Below are 7682 nucleotides of genomic sequence, written 5' to 3' on the forward strand. Positions count from 1 at the left end.
CTTTCAAAAGTGCTAACTCATGCCTATTGAGCAGCTGACATCTCTAGGGACACTCGCTCATTGGAAAGATGTGTGTTTACTACATGCAGACTCCTACTTGAGCTGTGACACAGATCTCAGAAACTAAGGTTGAGAGAGCACTGGGTGCTGCTAGTGCTTTGGCAGAGGCCCTCCCTCTGAGTCTGTGCTGCCCTGTTATCCCAGCAGCATTTGTATTTTATGGTTGTGGGCACTTTGAGCATCAGGGGAAAACAGAAAATAAATAAATCTTGATTAAACAGACATTGTGCCTGAAAGTTGCACTATGTACGCTCACACTGGTCTCAACTTACACTATGTTAACAGTTTGTATATTACTCCTGCCAGAATTCTGCACCGAAAAAAAAAAATCAAAATTATGTGCAAAAAATTTCAAAATTCTACGTTTGTCATAATTTAACCCATACTACAGCCCTCCGTACACAGCCCCCTCCCAGCACCCATAGCATTCATATTTTTTTCTCGTTCCCTCCATGCACCCATACATTGCATCCACCTTTACAGTCCCCTACCTCCCTCCCAAACACACACACATAGCATCCACCTTTTTTTTTACAGCCCCCTCCCTCCACCCATAGCATCCACCTTTTTTTAACAACCCCCTCTACCCACCCACCCACATATAGCATCCACCTTTTTTTTTTTACAGCTCCCTCCCTGCCTGCATCCACAGGCCATCAATATTTTTTTTTCAGCCCGTCCCTGCACTCATCCATGAGGTGGGGGCTGCATGGGAGTACCTCTTTGGGACACGAAAAAACCCCACTGTTTCCTGCCCGGCCCACTGCCACCGCTCTCTGGCTTGTAGTGCCGCTGCTTTTTCCAAATGGCCGCCGACACTTCCTGCGGCAGTTTTATGAGATTACCGCTTGAAGTCTCGACGGCCATTTTGAAAAAGTGTTGCTACGAGCCAGAGAGTGGTGGCAGTGGGCAGGAAAGAGGCCACTAGATCACACAGGTAGACTTGGGAGTGTGGCGGGGGAGTCAGCCAGCCTACCTGCCTGCCTTTGCTGCAGATTGGGGAGGGCCCATTGAGGATTGGGGGATGGCGGGGAGGCCAGCCATCCAGCCTCAGAGCGCAGATTCTGCTCAGACATGCATAATTCTACATGGCTGTCGCGCAGAATTCCAGCAGGAGTAGTATATCTTCGGCCCTTTGTGAGAGACTTCGAAGTCCATCTCCTGCTTTCTCACCCTAGAGCAGGAAACTCCCACCCAATTCAGGAACTCGGCGTGTACTCAGGCTCATTCTTTCCTATGTGGTGTGCAAAATAAGCAAGGACAGCAGGCCAGAAGGGGGTAGAGATTGTCACTTGGAAATCTCCTTAAGCTACAGAGAGGAGCAGTTGGAGAAGGAGAGGGAGTGGTCACAGAGCCAGAATGCAGAGTTGAGAGCCCAACTGAAGGCTAAAACCATAGACGGTCGGTAGCCCAACTGTTTGGGGAGGCTAAAGGGGGCGGAGCTTACCTCCATACGCTCCGTGGCAGCGACGTCAATGAAGAAAAAGACTACAGGCTTGCCGCCAGCTTCTCCCTTCTCTCTGCACACAGTGTCCCGTGATGCATTTCCTGTTTCCGCGAGAGCAGAGAGAAGGGAGAAGCTGGCGGCGAGCCTGTAGTCTTTTTCTTCATTGACGTCGCTGCCACGGAAATAAAAGATGAAAATGCGCGGGGCGGGAGGGTGGGCTGCTCCACAAGCGGAAGTTGACGATTCGGCTGGGGAGGCTTAGCCTCCCCAAGCCTCTTATACGGGGCGCCTATGGCTAAAACCCAAGAAGCCCTGTCCCTAACCAGTAATAGAGAACAGGAGATCATAGAGTTGAGGAGCTGTCAGAAGCAGAAGACAAAAGATGTTACCAGAGCTGCCAAGGGGGTCTCGAGTTTTGAGAGGGAGATTTTAGTACACACCCTCACCCCACTGCCTTGGATCTACCCACTCTAACTCATGGCTCCACTCCCTTCTCACACTTCAAGTCCACGGCCATTTCAGAAAATATTTTATTTACACCAGTGATAGCAGGGATGGTAAGAGGGAGTGTTTCAGTTCACTCTTATTCCCCCTATCCAGCATCAAATCCCCCCAGGGACATAACCACGAGGGGGCCTTGAGCGTAAACCCACCCCAAATTTGTGGCACTGATTGAATCACTGGCAGAGCTGCCCGAGCCCCACTAGTTGAAGAGGTTCACTGCATGAGCCCCTGTTATGGTATCCTCTTCTGACCTGAGGAAAGAAGTGTTGGTCTCTGAAGGCTAATCAAAAATGTATTAAAATCAGTCCAATATAAAGATATCACCTTATTTTCCATTTTGTGTTTTATTTGCATTTATTAAACTTTATTAGCACAGCCACCACATTACTTTATCCTAAATTAAAAATAAAATTATTTTCTGTACCTTTGTTGTCTGGCCATTTAATTTTTCTAATTGTGTTGGTCCCAGTCTCTTGATTCTGCTTTCCTTCATCTTCTCTTAACTCTCTTGCCAGGGTTTCCTGTCCATTTGTCATTTTTCTCTCCTTTTTCTTTGTTTTCTTCAATTTATTTATTTATTTTTGCCTCTCTCTCTCTGTCCAGATTTAATTCATTCTTACTATCCAGTCTTTAATTTCTCTCTTTTTACTTCATCTACTTATGGCTTTTCATCTTTTCCTCACCCTTGTTCTTCCCATGCTCCTTCCTCTTATTCTCCAGTTTTTCACTGCTCTATCCTCTCCCCTTGTCCATCCAGCAGCTCCCCTCTTTCTCTTCCCATCCTTCTAGTGTCTCCTCTCTTTCTGCATCCTTTCATCCCATATCTCCTCTCTTTCTCTCCCTGCCTACCCTTCCATCCAGTGTCTTCCCTCTTTCTCTCCCCATTCTTCCACCCATCTACCCTCTCTCCTGATCCTTCCATCCAGTGTCTCTCTCTCTCTCTCTCGCTCTCTCTTTATACCCTTTTCCATTCATCATGTCCCCTCTCTCTCTCTCCTCATTCTTCCAATGTCTCTCCTGTTTCTCTCCCAACCCTTCCTTCCAGCGTCTTCCCTTTTTCTGCTCCCATCCTTCCAGTGTCTTCTCCCTTGCTCTCCCTCCTTTCATCCAGCATCTCCCCTCTTTCTCTCGCCATCTGTCCAGCCAAGATCCCCCCTTTCTCCTCATCCTTCTCTCCAGCAGCTTCTCTCTTTCCAGCCCTTTTCCATGTCCCCTCTTTCTCTCCCCATCTTTCCACTCCTCTCTCTCTATACCCCTCTTCCATCCATTGTTTTCACTCTATCATTTCCTCCCCACTCTCTCCATTAAGCACCTCCTGCCTCCCACTTTTCCACCCAGTATCCATTTCCTGGCAACTGCTGCTTCTCCTGTTGGGCAGCAGCGGCCATGACACCCCCCCTACAAAAAAACCCCTAACAAACAAAAAAGCAAACGCAAGGCTGCAGCAGCCTTCAGGCATGTGCTGTTGGCTCTGCCGGTCCCCTGCCCCCTGCTAACATCAACTTCCTGATCCAGGGGGCAGAGAGAGGATCCGACAGTGCATGCCTGAAGGCTGCATTTTTTGTTTGTTAGGTTATTTTTTTTTTTGTGACAGGAGAAGCAGTAGTGGCCAGGAAACGATATCGGATGGAAGGGGGAGCAGGTGGCAGGAGTTGTTTTGCCACTACTACTGCTCATTGGGAAAAGCAGCAGTGATAGTGGCAGTGTGGGGAAAAAGCGATCACCTAAGCCGGTGTCTCAGCGGGAGACTTTCCTGCTTAGGCAGGAGCACGGGAGATGACCTGCCAAAGCGGGAGTCTCCCGCTGAATGTGGGAGACTTGGCGGGTCTGAGTTTAACCCTCCTCCACTGAGACGCTGCAGAAGCAGGCAGAGGGAAAACTGGAAGATTGGGCATTCAAATGGCAGATGAAATTTAATGTTGACAAATGCAAAGTGATGCACATTAGGAAGAATAATCCGAATCCTAGTTACCTGATGCTACGGTCCACCTTAGGAGTCAGCATTCAAGAAAAGATCTAGGTGTCATTGTAGACCAGTGTTTTCCAAGTTCAGTCCTGGAGTACACCTTGCCAGTCAGGTTTTCATGCATATTCATTGTGGATAGGCATGAACTTGATTTGCATACACTGCCTCAATTATATGCAAATCCCTTTCATATATATATTCATTGTGGTTATCTTGATAATCTTACTAGCAAGGGGTACTCCAGGACCAGACTTGGGAAACACTGTTATAGACAATACGCTGAAATCTTCTGCCCAGTGTATGGCAGCAGCCAAAAAAGCAAACAGGATGCTAGGAATTATTAGGAAAGGGATGGTGAATAAGACCGAAAATACTATAATACCTTTGTATTGCTCCATGGTGCGTCCGCACCTTAAGTATTGTGTTCAGTTCTGATTGCTGTATCTCAAAAAAGATATAGTGAATTTAGAAGAGGTTCAAAGGAGAGCGACCAAAATGATAAAACGGATGGAACTCCTCCCATATGAGGAAAGGCTAAAGAGTTTAGGGCTCTTCAGCTTGGAAAAGAGATGGCTGAGGGGGGATATGACTGAGGTCTACAAAATCCTGATTGGAGTAGAATGGGTAAAAGTGAATTGATTTTTTACTCTTTCAAAAAGTACGAAGACCAGGGGACACATGGAAATACTTTAAAAACAAATAGAAGGAAATATCTTTTCCCTCAAACAAGCTCTAGAACTCACTTCCAGAGGATGTGGTAACAGCGGTTAGCGTATCTGGGTTTAAAAAAGGTTTGGACAAGTTCCTGGAGGAAAAGTCCATAGTCTGTTATTGAGATGGACATGGGGGAAGCCATTGCTTGCCCTGGGATTGGCAGCATGGAATGTTGCTACTCATTGGGTTTCTGCCAGGTACTTGTGACCTGGATTGGCCACTTGTGGAAGCAGGATACTGGACTAGGTGGACAACTGGTCTGACCCAGTGATCAACATGTCAGCGCTCTACACCCTGACAAAGTTAAAGCTGTTCCTCCAGAGGCCTCAGCCCCTGAGTTAATCTAAGGTGGGAAGAAGGAGGTACAGCAAGTGTCTAGGCCTGATGTCACTCCAAATTGCACACAAGTGTGTGGAGAAGGCCGCATTGTAAAGTAATGCACCAATATATGCTCAGTCAGAGTATATCCCAAAGAGCATCCTGAGAAAGCAGTTAGGATGTATGCTGTCATAGACGAACAGAGTAACGAGTACCACTTTAATGAAGATACACTGCTTAAGCTGATTCTCACCAAAGGTCTTTTTTAAGAGCAACTTTGTACTACAGCACTTTAAGAATACTATCCTTTGGAGATTTACCCATTCACATATCCAACAAGACTCCTGAGGCAGGCCTGTGGCCAAAACACAGATCTGTGTCAAGTCTTTAATAAATTATTTTAGACACCAGACTGTTGTCCTGGTCTCTTGAGTCATCAGCCCACTTCACACTGTCTTTGTGCTGTCAACTCAAGACAAACCATATACTCACTGAGGAATTTTGTCCACAGTTAACAGACTATGCAATCCACTGGGGTTTGTAGCTCCAGTAACCATTCAAGGAAGATCCTTGTTAAGAGAATTGCCTCAAAGCACTGATGGGTGGGATGACCCCCTACCACAAGAAATGAGACAAGAATGAGGGGAAATGGAAAAATTCCCTAAAGACTCTTGAACAGTTCCAAATATTGTGCACATATATATTCCTGTGCCACTCAGTACTGACAGGCGCAAGGGAGATTTGCATCTTCTCAGACACTTCTGTAAAAACCATAGCTGCAGTGACCTACTTGAAAGCAACAGATGCAGAAGGAATATCTCACGTGGGTTTCATCTTCGGCAAGGCCAAGTTAGCACCACAGCCCAATCACACCATTCCATGCCTAGAATTAGGTGGAGCAGTACTGGCAACAGAGATAGCAGAGATGATACTGAGTGAAATGGATATTCAAATAGACACCTGTCACCAAAGTGCATCAGAGATGCAGATTTGGAGATCATTAGTGACACTTGGCACCACCTGGGAACTTCAACATCAGACTCCCACAGAAGATAATGAACTGCTTCACCAGTCATCACTGAATCAAGGAACAGCAAAGATCTTCATCCAACCGGTCACCGAAGTAGTGCTCCTCATACCCCATGAGGAGACATGAACTCTGTGGACTATTGTCCACTCAGAGGCTTGGAGACTCTCTTTCTTTTTCTCTCTCTCTCTTTCTTTTTTTATGTTGTTTGTTTGTGTTGTCTGTTTCTCATTTCAGTTCCTGCAACACAGAGAGAAGAGGTCGTCTGGATAAAAGAAAGCCTGAGACGACAAGAAGTTTGTCAAGGAACAAAATATCCAGCTTATATGGACTTGCATGCCTAAAATGTTTAGTTATTGGTAAAGGATTAATAGTAGTATCTACCAATAACCAGGCAGGGAGTGTTCTGCCCCCATTACATGGGGAAGCTTGTGCTCTGTGTCTAACAGATTACGTATCTGTATATTTGTTAAGCTTTGTATATGGACCAGGTCCCTGCATTTCTGCAGTCCTCTGTGATTAGCCTTTTTTTAACACCTGTGTTCTGCACTTAGTGTCTTTTAGAGCTTTGTTACTGTTTACCACTGGGCACGCTGGGACGAGCAGAATTCCCCCTCCTTCCAATTGCTTTCTGTGAGGAAATTAATTCCTAAGTCATAGATTCAGCATGTAGAGGGCCTGAACCCTCCGTGCTGAGGCAAATAAACTACTGCTTGTTTTTTTCCTCTCAGGGTAAAAAGCCATAGTGATTTTTTTTTAAACCTGTGTGGCTGCTGTGTAGCTGTGCGGTTACCAGTGCTGCTGTGATTTGTGTTAGTCCTGTGTTTCAGTGTTCAAGTTACCAGGCACTGACAATTGCTCCTTCTGAGGAAAGGGCTAACCACAGACACATATTCACTCTGTATATACAGTATCTCTAAACTGTCGCCATGCAACTGTAAGAGTTGGAGTTTATTCTTGGTAACTAGAAGCCCCAGGTTTAAGTCTCTGAATAGACTCAGTATGTTTGCCTGGGAGACGTCTCCACACCCAAATTGGGGGAGCAACTGGTCCTTGTCACCCTTACCTAGGAGAAATCAAGAAAATAAAACACACAGATTGTGTATATAAAATGCAAAGGCCAATGCAGAACAGTCCTAGAGTCCACTTAGCAGTAGAGATTCTTCAAGACTAGCTCAATTTACAATGCTGCTTTTGTCCTTTTATTGGTTAGATATTTGGTCATAAAACATGTAATAAGTTTACACAGCATTAGTCATACAAAATTACCTTATTGACAAGTTAGATGAAGTCCAGTTTCAGTCAGCACAGCTGTGTTGTCCAGTACAAGAGTAGTCAGCTACTTAATCATCAGCTCTGGCTGTTATTAGTCATAAATTAAAATCAGTAATAAACCAGGAAATTACCACAACAGATACATATATGTATACTTCTGTTTACATATGCAAATTCTCTATATCTAAGCTACTGTCAGTCAAAGCTAACATGCAATTTCTGAATAACTAAGCTATTTCTGAATAACAAGACTATTGTTGGTCAATGCTAAGTTAGATTAAGAACTTAGTTCCTTGTTCTTTACTTTTGCTAGTATAAGCTATTGATTGAGGGCAAAGATAATTTCTATCATCTGCTCAAGATAAGTGCTG

The sequence above is a fragment of the Microcaecilia unicolor genome, chromosome 1 (genome assembly GCF_901765095.1).
Source record: "Microcaecilia unicolor chromosome 1, aMicUni1.1, whole genome shotgun sequence".
Classification (NCBI taxonomy): Eukaryota; Metazoa; Chordata; class Amphibia; order Gymnophiona; family Siphonopidae; genus Microcaecilia; species Microcaecilia unicolor.